General features: G+C 41.3%; 1 long non-coding RNA gene across 1 annotated transcript in view; it reads left to right on the top strand.

Annotated features, from left to right (window-relative positions):
- The first annotated feature begins 1,122 nt into the window (after positions 1-1,122).
- Positions 1,123-15,364, top strand: part of LOC124556773 — a 62,038-nt gene continuing 47,796 nt past the window's right edge. The window contains exons 1-2 of the long non-coding RNA XR_006968688.1: positions 1,123-1,198; positions 5,901-5,998. This is a non-coding gene — a long non-coding RNA (uncharacterized LOC124556773). The remainder of the gene's footprint in view (positions 1,199-5,900; positions 5,999-15,364) is intronic.

The raw sequence follows: 15,364 nt of genomic DNA, 5'->3' as shown, positions 1-15,364 counted from the left end.
AAGGCATGCCTCTGGCATGGATGTGTGTGTTGTCGTTAGGTTAGTTAGGTTTAAGTAGTTCCAAGTCTAGGGGACTGATGACCTCAGATGTTGTGTCCCATAATGCTTAGAGCCATTTGAGCTTCCCCTTCCCTTGCCCATTTCAATTAATTGTTCGACCTCACAGACTGACCTAAACCTGGTACCTTCTGACCCTAGGCAAACCCCTTGTACACCGTTCATTGAAATATATCCTCTTTATTGTATCTAATTTCCTGTTTTGTCAATTTACGGCAGCCCTGGATGCCCACTCTCAAATCCTGACTGCTCAACCTCCTGCACGCTGTCATCACGAGGCAACTTTCTCCGCCCTTCCCTGCCCTTATACATTATCATTGGTGACCAGAAGTGGGATCATATACATTAACAATAAGTTTGTATTTACTGTGTTCATGTGTAGGTTCATCTTCTGCCTAGTTTCATATGAGTGTATATCATAGTTGTGTCTGAAGAGCTATGGTCACAGGTTCGAATCCTGCCTCGGGCATGGATGTGTTGATGTCCATAGGTTAGTTAGGTTTAAGTAGTTCTAAGTTATAGGAGACTGATGGCCTCAGAAGTTAAGTCCCATAGTGCTCAGAGCCATTTGAACATTTTTTTAAAGAGATTTTCCTTTTTTAAGATGCTCCCTTTGGTGAAAATCAGTATGTCGTATATACACAAGCAAGGCAGCCGCAATATTTTGAGAGTTTTAGAAAGGTTTTTACAGGAAACCTTGTATTTAGGTTTTTTATCACCCTGATAATCTTTTTCTGTGTTTTCAATGTTTTTGTAGAATTTATTCCGTACATAAGTAGCGACTGTATACTACAATGGTACAATGTCAGCACTGATGAGCAGCTAGTATTCCGAGTGAGGATCCTAACAGCATAAGTTAGTGAATTCAGTCCCTTATTTAACCCTTTGTCACAGTGGTTTCACTGCGAAACCACTTTTTGCTCCATTGTATCCCTTTCCGGGTTAGGTGACTCACTGTGAAACCGTCTCACCCTTGTTTGTGGTGCACTCTAGCGGATTTTCGATGAACTAATTCAACAAATCTTGAGAGAGCGCGTTGCGAGCGCGAACCTGCATTCAATCCGTGTTTTCCGTGCAAGTGCGACATACTGTGATTCAGACACATTGTTATGTGTTATTCAGATGCTGTACTTTATTCAATGTAAGTAAAATTTTGATACACGCTACGACATATGTTCTAGTTTGAAAATATGTCTAAAGTTTGAATGTAGCATATTATTTGAAACAATGAGAAGCACAAATGTTGGTGGTTTCGCTGTGGAACCACTATGCTAATATGATACCTTTACCATACAAAACTTCTATTCTCAAATGCAGTAAGTTATTTAACATTTACCTTTATTTAGATGGATAAAAGATACACCTTGGGAGAATTAGATGAGGCTAGTGTCTACAATGTTTTTTTGAGGATATCCCAAGCGATTAGAATCGAAGAGGATGAAGATGGTAATCTGGAGGGTATTACTCAGGTTCTTGGACAGGAAGCCCTCACGCCCCTACCTTCTTTAGCAGCTGAGAAAGAAGTTTCTGAAGCTCCAGCTGATGTCAGTGAACTTCTTCCTTCCACCCAAGACTTTACATAACCAAAGTGGGTACGTGAGTTCGGTGATTATGATCATGTAAATTTTGTGGAGGAAACTGGGCCTTTGCCCAATTTCGATAATCTTTCTTCCCCAGTTGACTTTTTCCCTGATCTTTTTACGAATCAGACATAAGAGGAAATAGTGAGTCAGACAAATTTATATGCTATGCAAAAGGGTGGTGGCATCAATCCCCACCCTACAAATATAGATGAGGTGAAAGTGTTTTTAGGTATTAATTTACTTATGGGTGTAGAAGCACAACCTCGGTTTAGGGATTACTGGTCATCTTTCCCAGCTTTGTGGGATGAAGACATTGCCCAAAGAATGCCATGAAATAGATTTGTGTGGCTCCTTCCTAATTTACATGTAAATGACAACGAAAAACAACCACAGAGGGGATCAGCAGATTATGACAAACTATATAAACTATGACCATTGCTAAATTCTCTCTCCACAACCTACAAAAATTGTCACAAGCCATCTAAGAAACAAAGCATTGACAAGTCAATGATTAAGTACAAAGGGCGATCATTTGTGAAAACGTATACGCCACAGAAACACATAAATAGGGGTTACAAAGTGTGAGTAAGGGCGGACGAAACGGGGTATATTTGTGAGTTTCAAATCTACACAGCAAAAAATTGAACCCAGGTAGAAAAGGACCTAGGTGGGAGAGTTGACAAGACCACTGGTAGGTTCAAAATGGTTCAAATGGCTCTGAGCACTATGGGACTCAACTTCTGAGGTCATTAGTCCCCTAGAACTTAGAACTAGTTAAACCTAAGGACATCACAAACATCCATGCCCGAGGCAGGATTCGAACCTGCGACCGTAGTGGTCCTGCGGTTCCAGACTGCAGCGCCTTTAACCGCACGGCCACTTCGGCCGGCCCACTGGTAGGTCAGGGTTATGAAATCTATGTAGACAACTATTTTACATCAGTACCATTGTTTAGACACCTTCCGTTTAGATGAAATATAGGCCTGTTGCACAAGTAAAAGTGTCAGGAAATACTTGCCAAAAGATTTTAAATCTGATAAATGTTATACTCTTGGGGAATCAGAGTGGAGGAACTGGGAGGGAGTAACCTGCACTAAATGGGTGGACAAAAAACCTGTTCTGTTTCTCTTAAACTTCCATAATCCAAACCAAGAAGCCACATTGAATTGAAGAAAGAAAGACGACTCTCAGGAAGCAATAAAATGTCCGAAAGTCATATGTGACTACAATACTTCAATGGGTTATGTTGACAAAGCAGACATGCTCAAATCAACTTATGAATTACACAAGAATAGCAAGAAGTGGTGACCCAGAATATTTTTCCATTTCTTGGACGTCACTATCGTGAATGCCTATGTCATATATAAAATAAGAAGTGGAGGAACACCACTGAAATTAAAAGATTTTAGAAAACAAGTAGTAGGCCTGTTTGTGCAAGGCAGCATTTCTCCTGGCAGAAAAGGAAAGCAATTTCCCGGTCATCATCATCATCTAAGAAGACATTTAGAATGAAAGTCTCTGTGGATAAAAGACAATCCAATGAACCCCATATTCCTGTTCATAGCAAATCGAAACGCTGTGCAAATTGTAGTTCAAAAAAGGAGCCTGATAGGACCAGATGGTTATGCAAAGTATGTGATATCGGATTGTGACTAACACATAAAAAAGCTGTTTTTTTGGAGTATCATGAAAAGTAGAAAACAAGTGTTGTATGTAATGTACTTTGAAATTTTGCATTAAACCCAAAACTTTTTTTGGGACATAAGTTTATAAAAATCTGTATGAAAGAAAATCTAACATTAGTGTAATAAAATACTGAAAATTAAAAATTAGTGGATTTTTGAAAGACTTTGAACAACTCCTTGCATCACAGTGATTTCATAGTGAAACCACCTATGTATATTTTTTATAAAAATTGAAGAAAATTTTTAATAATTTTTCATGTGCTCCAGTAATGCAATAAAGAAGGATAAGATCAAATTTCAGTGCATATCAAGTCCAAAAGTATTTGTTTGACTCAAAGGGTTAAATTGTTTAGGTTCACCTCCCACTTTAGATCTGCCTGAACATGAATGCCTAGAAATTTTGTATCTCTGACCTTCAAGACATTTTTTCCTTTAATAGCGAAAACAGGGTTTGCAGGATGGAGGTTTTGTGTGGTGTGAAAGTTAACTGCCACAGTTTTTTCAGAATTTATGATGAGCCTATTGGTTCTGAACCAGTGCATTAAGGTATGCATAACTGATATTGCAGCCTCCTGCAGATTTTCTTCATTCTGTGATTTAATTAGAATATTAGTGTCATCTGTAAAGAGTACAGTGGTTCCATTATATATTTTACTATCTATTTTACTATTACGTATTTTACTATACAGCAGAAATAGGACAGGTCCCAGAACTGACACTTGTGGGACTCCATACTTAATTTTTCTCCTCTTCACTGTAAAAACTAGACATTTTTTCTGTTACACTGTCTTTGAGTTTTATTTCTGTAATCTGCTGACAGTTACTGATGTACAGCTAAAGTCACTTTTCAGACTGGCATCTAATTCCATAATTACTTAATTTACGAAAAAGAATGACATGATCAATATCATCGAAGGCTTTACTTAGATCTAGAAGTATCCCAGATATATGTTGCTTATCATCCACTGCTTTTAATAGTTCATTTAAGAAGGCAAAATTTGCTGTCTGAGTTGACTTTCCAGCTCTGAACCCATGTTGGGAGTCACTTACCAGCCTCTATTTATCTAAGAAAACTGTTAATCTTCTAAGGAACATTTTCTCCGTAATTCTGCAGAAGCCTGACAATACTGAAACTGGCCTATAATTCGCAATGTCACTTTTTGCACCTTCTTATGCAAAGATGTTACTTTTGCAGTTTTTAGATTATTTGGAAACACACCACACTCAAGAGGTGAATTTACTATGTCTGTTACTGGTTCCACGATAAATGTTGCGCTAACTTTGATAATAGCATCTGGTATCTCATCAGCACCCACTGAATATTTATTAGGTAAATCTTTTAGGATTCTTGACAGTTCCTCAGGAGTTGCTGGATACACGAATAATGTGTTTGGATGAATTTTTTGATCTGAGTGACTGGCAGGCTGTTTGTCAAGATGTGTGTTTATTAACTGCTGTGCTATATCAGAGAAATAATGGTTGAAAGAACTAACCACATGTTTGGGGTCTCTTAGTTTATTTTTGTTTATAATCAGCTCTATATTACTGTGATTAACTGGCCTGGAGCCCAACATAATTCTTTTGTGTCTTTTTTTCCCTCAATGTATCACCCCCATAATATCAGTCCATAGCAAATGTAAGACTGGAACAGTCCAAGATATGTCAACCTTAGATATTCAGAAACAACTATGTCTTTCTGCTTCCATGTTAGGTATGCTACACTTGATATTCTTTTGCCCAGGTCAACTTGGAGTTAATATGAAATGTCAAAAGTTTCGCAAGAGATGGAGGGTCTTATCTGGGTTTCATATAAACATGTTGGAGCATAACCATTTCGTTGTAGCAACAAGTGATTCTAGTGACAAATGTCTTAACACGGTACTTATGGCGAAATTCTCCTGCTATTGGGTACTTTATTCAGGGCCGGTTTTACGCATAAGAGACACAAGCCACCGCTTGGTGCGCCAAGCTGAGAGGGGAGCCAAAGGCGCCACAACTTTTAAGATTTCTGTAGAGGACATATCACAACTGTAGTGGCCGCTTGGGAAGCCAGGGGTGCCCACGTGCGGTATTTGTATATACTGCGTTTTGCAGTTAGTAGCGAAAACTGACACAGCTGAAAGTGTAAGAGGGAAAATGAGGGTGAGAGAGGGCGCACAAATGATAAGTCATTTATGTGGAAAGATCCTCTCGAACCAACTCTGATTTCATTTGTGGCTTAAATGCTCTTGGTACCGCGTATCTCACTTGCACTAAGAAGGGAGTAGTACAAGAGTAAGCTGCAGAAGTTTGGTTGGGAAGCCTTTACACATCCTCTATACAGTCCTGTCTCTCCCCATGCGATTCTCCTGAAGAAAGACATTCGTGGCCGTCAGTTTGCTTCGGATGAAGAGGTGCATGCCTGGGGTCCGTAGGCAACTGCAAACATTTTTCCATAAAGGCATTGTGGCTCCCAGTGGGATAAATGTATCAACAATTATTGCAATTACATTTGAAATAATAAACGGTTTACTTCTTTTTTCCATCTGTCCCGTTTCCATTTTGTTTCATTTTTCTTTTTTGTTTCTTTTTTCAGTAATGTTGACAAGAAGCCAACTGCAGCTGCGAAAGAAGAGGAATATAAATTTTCAACATGGGATGGCAGCAGCAAAGTAGATTAAACAACGGTACCAGGTAACCAGCGGCATGATATTCAAGATGAATATCAGTAAGCACCGATTCAATTTTTCTGTTTATAGTACACGAGTGAAAAAAATTTTGTAATGTTGTGCAACTGTTATTCAACGTGTGATGGTGAACAATTTGCTTCTGTACGGTTGTAAAAGGAAGTGCAGTAGTGGGGATAAATTATGACAGTTACAAAAATAGCTGCAAAACAGCCACTAGTAACGTCACAAATTTGGAATCAGTCATACAGAACACTATCATTGAAATTAACATCAACATATTTGTGATTTTAATTTCATTCCACAGCTACACATGAAAATGAAGTACCTACGGTTTTAAACAGTGTTTTATGGGGATGTTTATTTTATTCTATTTTAGTTCCTGATGTTGAGCCGTTCTTCGGTCTGCTAGTTAATTTTACTGGGCATATTTCGTGGCGCGGAAGTGGTATTTTGTGTACGATGCAGGATGGGAATTTCGTATGGTTTTGTATTCAGTTATCACAGAAAACTTTCATTTCAAACAAAAGTTGATATCTCTTATTGTTGCTTGTAGCAGATGAGGTGGACATGGCAGGACTGGTAAACGAAATAGTGATTCATCCTTTCTGCCAACTGACAAATAACAGCGTCACATTACTGATGTCTCTTATTGGGTGGTAATTATTGTCGTATCATCTACATCGTAAATCGCATAATGGGGACCATGATGTGGCAAATCGTCGATTACAATTATGAAAAAGTACAGTTCAAGAACTAATTCCGGTGGTATGCCCTTTTTCTACAATCTTCATCGAAGAATCTGTTTCTCACTGAGATATATCGTTTACTGTTATTTAAGTACGAAGCTGCTACTTGTATTAATTACGGAAATCGCAGGAAAGTGTACCAAGTTTGACGATGCTAGCTTGTTAAGGCAACATTTACCGCAACGTCAGATTAATATGTAAACAGAGACTCTGGGATTACACACTTTGATCTTTAAAAAAAATAATTCTAAAATGAAAAAAAGAACTGATTCCAGGTTTGTAAAGCAACATGCTGCAAGAACTATTAAAGAAGGCACCGTAATGAATGAAGTCTGCTTCAACCAAGATAATATCATTTCCTGTGATATGTCTTGTCCTTATCTAACCTTAGAAATGACTTACCACGCTTTAGTTTTACGTCCACTCTTCTCCATAAAGCAACTGCCTTGCCACATGAGCGAGCGAGGTGGCGCAGTGGTTAGCACACTGGACTCGCATTCGGGAGGACGACGGTTCAATCCCGTCTCCGGCCATCCTGATTTAGGTTTTCCGTGATTTCCTTAAATCGTTTCAGGCAAATGCCGGGATGGTTCCTTTGAAAGGGCACGGCCGATTTCCTTCCCAATCCTTCCCTAACCCGAGCTTGCTCTCCGTCTCTAATGACCTCGTTGTCGACGGGACGTTAAACACTAACCACAACCAACAACCTTGCCACATGAAAAATCTTTGCCAGAGGTGATAGAAACAAGTAAAAAACAAATCCGAGCATCAGCGGGGGATCGAATTCCAGACCCTTGGCATTTAAATTTAGCACTTACATATTGAGCCATTGAACTACAACAGATACTGACGGAATTCTCCTGGTGTGACTCACGATTCCCTTAGTAAAAGCGTTATTTCTACTTCATTCTCTCCTACAGCCCAAACTTCACAGAAGTTCTCCTGCGTACCTTGTGGGACCATCACCCCTGTTGGAAAGCATATTGCAGCCTAGGGAATTGTTTCCAGAATGAATTTTCATATTGCACCAGAAGCTACGAGCTTGCCTACTTAAATTGTGGGGCATATTTTGAATCATGTCCGTTAAAGTCAATCGGTGCAGCATTTCTCCACGAAAAGCAAAGGTCCTGGGTTCGAGTCACGGTCTGACACACAGGTTTAGTCTGCCCGAAAATTTCAAATCAGCACACGCTCCGTAACAGAATGAAAATTCATTCGGGAAATAACAATAGTCGGTTACCAATCAGGAGGCTGTTGTCACTTTTTATAAAATACATATGGGTCTTTAAGTGATGAGAATGTAGTTGGCAAGTTGGCACTGACAAAAGGTAGCAATAATAAAAATACAAAAAACTAAATTCCGTGATCTGGTCTTGAGGAGGACTTCATCATGCTGACGAGCCACTGTGTCACTGTCGGCAACATGGTGCCATTTGGATGATGATGTTTGGTTTGTGGGGAGCTCAACTGCGCGGTCATCAGCGCCCGTACAAAGTTCCAATTTTTAAACAGTCCAATTTTTTTACACACTCCGATCTAGCCACTGTCACGAATGATGATGACAACACAAATACCCAGCCTCTGGGCAGAGAAAATCCCCAACCCAGTCGAGGATCGACCCTGGGACCCTGTGATCCCTAGGCAGCAAAGCTAGTCACTAGTCCACGAGCTGCGGACCTGCCTTTCGTATGCATCTTGGAGGGACATGGGGTTATCACATCACTTTCCCAACTATTGTTGGTTTTCTAGACCTTGGAGCCATTACTTCTCATTCACGTAGCTCCCCAAGAGGCATCACAAGGTTGAATGCTCCCCTGTCCATTCTTACCAACAAGAAAAAATCTCTGAAATTATCAGGAACTGAAGGCCACTCGCGTGCAAGCCATTCAGAGACGCTGACCACTTAGCTATGGAGGTGAGCGAACAGGCAGCACTCGCTTTCAAAATTGCAATGAAAGTTCCAAATGAAGACATACTGAGCAGCTGCTGCTTAAACCCTTTCAAGCAATGTGGTTCTGTTTGAAGCCACCCAGGATTTTCTCATTTCGTAGCATATGCACAGTAGCTACAACTTAGTCGCCCTTTACGTCTCCAGTAGGTACTGCTCTCTAGCAGCTGCAGCTACTTCACATGTTTCAAATCTTAGCAGTTAGATGAGCAAACATAGCGGCCATTTTTGTGTGCGGTGCACGATTGTCTTTGTCTTCTAATTTTGATTGCATTTGTTTCTACAAGGCATGTTTTGCGCATGGATTAGGTACAGAAAAATGCCCTGTTGAAATTTATACTCTGAGTATGGAGATAATAATTAAATTTATGGATTTATTTTCGTAGTTATTGTGGTTGGTCCTTTTCAAACAACTGCGGCTCTAAGGGCAACATGACCAGCTGTGACAACTTGTTGTATTTCCAGTTTCACACGATGTATTCCTGCAGAACAAAAGGAGAGGAAGTTCTGACGTGCCATTTGGAAGGGATTTTTTCTGATGTTTACTCAGAGATTGAGCGCAGCAATGAAACTGGAGATGATGTATTAGAACCTCACAGAATCAGATGAAAGTGTGCTCTCTGTTAAGTAGCCCTATGCCTATCTGCAGAAAGGAACTGCATTTTACCTTACCACCAAAAATTATGACATTTCATGTCCAATGATTCCATTTGAAACCACCGTGTATGTGTTCCATTAATGTGTGTAACACTTCTTTTTTTACATTGTTCTGTCCCAATGTACGTCTTATACTGTAATAAAAAGAAAGTTCAAAAATATTTCGAGTCTGAGAGGGTTAATTCATCTGTCAGAACAGTTACCATTACGAATGATCATGTTACAAAGACAGAGACATCTATCAGCATCTTCAGTAGCTCAGGATCGCTAAAAGTTAAACGTCAGCGGAGAAAGGGTCACAAAGCTTCCTGAATTCGAAAAGTAGCTGCAAACTGATGCGATTCGTTCGTTCTTTGTACATCAGGAGGCTTCCTGTTCTTCCTTTGAATGCGAGTGAAGAAAAATGGTTCAGAAAATGGCACATGCAAATTCTACGTTCCAACTGAATGTGCCGCCGGTGACTTCTTCCTGTTATCCGTTGGCTGCATATACATTTTGTGTGTGTTGTGTTATAGCCCATACTTTGAAACTTTTCAGGTACAAGTAGCTGGGTGTAACAATTAGTAAGGGCATGAAATGAAACGATCACATAAGCTCAGTCATGGGTAAAGCAGGTATCAGAATTTGGTTTATTGGCAGAATACTAGGGATATTCGATCATTTTACCAAGGAGATTGCTTTCAAATCACTCTTGCGACCCATCCTAAAATGTTACTCTAGTGTGTGGCACCCGTACCAAATGAGACTACTGCGTTGAAAATTAGTTGCTACTTTTGATTCAGTACGGAGCGAGTGAAAGGAAGCACAGTTGCAATGACGATAACGCCAGGCCTGCTCGGTGCGTAACCTGTCAAGCTCGCTTTTAAAGAAACTGTAGGGTAACAAACTCTGATTCGCGCGCATCTTATAGCGTCATTCGTCAGCTTCACGATGAATTGCCTATCATTTCGTTAATGGTCATAATTATTGTGATATTTCGATATTAATGTGAACTACTGCAAGATGTTCTTAAAGATTGCGGTGAAAAATATTTGCTGTGTATGAAATTTAGATAACATATTGAATTAATCTTTAAACTTGGAAGGATATCGCTATCTGTCTCCAATGTCGAGAAAATGGAATGTACAAGGACGAGTCAAATGAAAACCTTAAATTTTTTAATAACAAATCGAAATTTCGCGCCGTTATCCTGTAAGTTGGCTAGCGTGCTACAAACAGCGTGCAGAATGGCCTGTAGGTGGCAGCATAGTGCAGATGCACACATACCGTCGCAGTATCAGTATAACGATGGCCACCCCACTTGTGACTTTCACTAGGGAAGAACAGCGCTCTGCTATTCGGTTTTTGTGTAGTGAAGGTGTGAAACCTATTGAAATTCATCGACGAATGAAGGTTCAGTACGGTGATGCACGTTTGTCACAGCAACAAGTCTACAAATGGAGTAGGAAGTTCGCAAATGGTGTGACTTCAATGGAAGATGCTCCTCGTCCTGGTCAGGCACAATGAGTTCTGACTCCACAGAACATTGCAGCAGTTGAAGCCATAATGAAGGAAAACCGCCGAGTGACACTGAATGACATTGCAGCATGTTTACAGATTAGTTATGGGTCAGCACACCACATTGTGCGTGATGTGCTCCAGTTTCACAAAGTGTCTGCAAGATGGGTGCCACGGCAGCTGACTCCTGAAATGAGAGAACGACGTGTTGATGCTTGTGAAGAACTTCTTCGGCGCTTTGAACGAGAAGGTGATGGCTTCCTTGCAAGAATCGTTAATGGGGACGAAACCTGGGTTCACTTCCACCAACCGGAAACGAAGTGAGGGAGCAAGGAATGGCGCCATTCCTCATCACCAAAACCAAAGAAGTTTCGAACAAAACCATCAGCAGGGAAGGCTATGCTGACTCTCTTTTGGGGCGAAAAAGGCATCATTTTATAGCATTACATGCCTAGAGGGACCACTGTCACCAGTGCATCATACACAGATCTCCTAAAAAAACATCTGCGGCCTGCAATCAAATCAAAGCGACGCAGATTGCTGTCAGCAGGTGTCCTTTTGCAACATGACAATCCAAAGCCCCACACTGTCCGTACAACAATCACAGACCTCCATTTCGAGTGTCTTCCTCATCCACCATACTCACCAGACCTAGCCCCAAGTGATTTCCATATGTTTTGACCACTCAAACACGCAATGGAAGGTAAGAATTTCCGTTCTGATGAAGAGGTACGCCATGCGGTGCATGAGTGGTTGCGCGGACTACCAAAAGAATTTTTTCTAAAGGGATTTATGCACTCTGTAAGCACTGGAGGACTTTCATTGAGCGTGGGGGAGATTATGTTGAAAAGTGATACAGCTTTGTACCACTTCTGCACAATAAATAATATTTTAAAAAAAATATTTAAGGCTTTCATTTGACTCGCCCTCGTCTGTAAAGGGTTCCATCACGAACGCACGCCCAGTGAAAAGGTCAGTATGAAATATTCACAAATCCCTCGTATCTTTTAAATGGTCTGAGATAACGAAACGAGACTTTGGCAAAGGATGGCACCCAAAGAGGAGAGTGTTTTGCCATATGATTAACACGCAAAAATTCCATATCTGCCATGATATTGAAGCAACTATAGTGAGCCGTGCTGCGGCTTGCGTTGGTGCTGTTTGTAGGTTCCGCCCTCTGTTGGAGGCCAGATAGTATCCTTTAGTTGGCATGGTTGCAGTTGTTTGTCTTCTTCTCGTGTTGACTGGCGCCACTCGGTTTCGCAAGCGTTGCCTGTCCATTAGTGGCAGCAGCGGCGGTTATCGATATGTAGTAATTGTTGCCCGATCTTTGGGGCGACGTCGTTGTTTTCCTGGGTCGTGTGAGTGGGCCAGTTCGGTTGGGGACTCAAGAGGAGCCAGGTCCGCGCAGTGCCAGAACACGCCAGGACAACTGGCGGCACACATGGACTGCTGGATGGAAGGGCTGTGCTCACGAGGGTGTACGACCTCGTCGTAAACCGGATCCAGCAAGGTTTAAGATGAGCGCATTTCAATCCAAGTAGAGAAACCTCCACCATTGTGATATCTCACGATTCTCCAGTGACTTGGGTTCGTATTGCTGCTCGTAGTGTCGCTGAGGCGAAGAGCAGCGAATGGAATGCTTGTGGAAGGCGGATCTGATTAGCTTTCCTCGACTTCTTATTACTATTTATTGCGTTCAACTTGTTACAATTTGTTAAGTTCAACCAGCGGTAATTTTTCTTGCCTGGTGGCCTCTAACGCCCCAGTTACCTGCCCTGGGGGTTAGTGTATGTAACGGCAGTGTACGTTTCCTCGTCTTGCCGCCGCTGGCCGGTAAGGCGTGTAGTTTTAGACAGCTTTCTTGAATGTAGGGCGGATTGTGATTCTTCTACTCTGATGGTGGTGATTCCTTTCTCGTTCCAGGCGTTCTAAACACAGTATCCTGGGGATGTAGTGCAGACCGCCGGTTCCGGCTTTGGCGTATTGTTCCATCGTTGCATTTGGTTTATCAGACGTCAGGTAGCTTCAGCAAGATTATCATTAGTCATTCGTTAGACTGTCACTAGTCTGAGTTACCATCTTGTGAAGTGAATGCAACACTTGGCTGCGTGTCTCACCGCTCGCAGAAGTGTTTGTTCCCGGACCTTCTCAGAGGTCGAATCCTGGAGCACCGTCTGTGGCCCCCTGGTTCTTGTAAGATATGTGTGTTCTAAAAGGAGGTCTGATGGCCAGTAGTTCAGTGTAACGCCCCTTCAGTCCACGCCTTCTGCGGGTATAATCTGCCTCAGTACCCTTTAAGGAACTTATGTACTGGTCCATGTGTTTTATTATTGTATTACTTATTACAATACCTTGTAATGCCTACATTAAAGGTTATATATGTCTAGCTAATAGTTCTGGTCGCCTTCGGCGATAAATGTAGGAGTGTAGTGTTCATCTACATCTACATCTACATTTATACTCCGCAAGCCACACAATGGTGTGTGGCGGAGGGCACTTTACGTGCCACTGTCATTGCCTCCCTTTTCTGTTCCAGTCGTGTATGGTTCGCGGGAAGAACGACTGTCTGAAAGCCTCCGTGAGCGTTCGAACCGCTCTAATTTTACATTCGTGATCTCCTCGGGAGGTATAAGTAGGGGGAAGCAATATATTCGATACGTCATCCAGAAACGCACCCTCTCGAAACGTGGCGAGCAAGCTACACCGCGATGCAGAGCGCCTCTCTTGCAGAGTCTGCCACTTGAGTTTGCTAAACATCTCCGTAACGCTATCACGGTTACCAAATAACCCTGTGACGAAACGCGCCGCTCTTCTTTGGATCTTCTCTATCTCCTCCGTCAACCCGATCTGGTACGGATCCCACACTGATGAGCAATACTCAAGTATAGGTCGAACGAGTGTTTTGTAAGCCACCTCCTTTGTTGATGGACTACATTTTCTAAGGACTTTCCCAATGAATCTCAACCTGATACCCGCCTTACCAACAATTAATTTTATATGATCATTCCACTTCAAATCGTTCCGCACGCATACTTCCAGATATTTTACAGAAGTAACTGCTACCAGTGTTTGTTCCGCTATCATATAATCATACAATAAATGATCCTTCTTTCTATGTATTCGCAATAGATTACATTTGTCTATGTTAAGTGTCAGTTGCCACTCCCTGCACCAAGTACCTATCCGCTGCAGATCTTCGTGCATTTCGCTACAATTTTCTAATGCTGCAACTTGTCTGTATACTACAGCATCATCCGCGAAAAGCCGCATGGAACTTCCGACACTATCTACTAGGTCATTTATATATATTGTGAAAAGCAATGGTTCCATAACACTCCCCTGTGGCACGCCAGAGGTTACTTTAACGTCTGTATACGTCTCTCCATTGATAACAGCATGCTGTGTTCTGTTTGCTAAAAATTCTTCAATCCAGCCACACAGCTGGTCTGATATTCCGTAGGCTCTTACTTTGTTTATCAGGCGACAGTGCGGAACTGTATCGAACGCCTTCCGAAAGTCAAGGAAAATAGCATCTACCTGGGAGCCTGTATCTAATATTTTCTGGGTCTCATGAACAAATAAAGCGAGTTGGGTCTCACACGATCGCTGTTTCCGGAATCCATGTTGATTCCTACATAGTAGATTCTGGGTTTCCAAAAACGACATGATACGCGAGCAAAAAACATGTTCTAAAATTCTACAAGAGATCGACGTCAGAGATATAGGTCTATAGTTTTGCGCATCTGCTCGACGACCCTTCTTGAATACTGGGACTACCTGTGCTCTTTTCCAATCATTTGGAACCTTCCGTTCCTCTAGAGACTTGCGGTACACGGCTGTTAGAAGGGGGGCAAGTGGATGTTAAGGGTTGTGTTATAAAGTTTACCATTATCTTATTTCACCCGTTTGGTGATCAGTTGCTTGGTTTTTTTTTAATTAACCTTTGCTATTGTATTTGTCATTTTACAGCAGGTTTCTAAATTTTTTATATTATTGCCGTTCCTGGCGTGTAAGGCTTTCAGCCGTGATTGTGGTCCTTTGCCTTAAAATTCTAATTTGGTATTTGTATTTTAACAGTAAGCCATAAAACCTTATTTACTGCCATTCCAGGCGTCTGATGCCTTCTGCTGTGTTTGTGGCGACTTGCCTTTAATATTTCAATACCTGTAATTTTTAAGTTGCAGTGAGCTTTAAACAATTCTTAATTTATTGCTATTCCTGGCGTGTAAGGCCTTCTGCCCAGATCACAGTGGCTTGCTTTTAAAACGTTATCTGCAGTATCTGTATTTGATGGTGATTTGCTAAATTGTAACTCACAGAAAACACTATTGTTTACACAGTTGTTTATTCCTTCATTAATAACGTGTGGTATTTTTTTTTTTATTGTTGAGTTTGGAATTACTGGTTTCAAATAAATTGTGTGTAACTGTAAAAGCCAACCAGTAGTAACTGATTACGGCCCCGTCACAATCGTAACCGAATCCTGACTCCCATTGACTACCAGGTTTCATACAGATTT

The sequence above is a fragment of the Schistocerca americana genome, chromosome X (genome assembly GCF_021461395.2).
Source record: "Schistocerca americana isolate TAMUIC-IGC-003095 chromosome X, iqSchAmer2.1, whole genome shotgun sequence".
In the NCBI taxonomy this organism is placed as follows: Eukaryota; Metazoa; Arthropoda; class Insecta; order Orthoptera; family Acrididae; genus Schistocerca; species Schistocerca americana.
The sequence above is the reverse complement of the archived record's forward strand: the minus strand, read 5'-3'. Positions and strand labels throughout refer to the sequence as shown.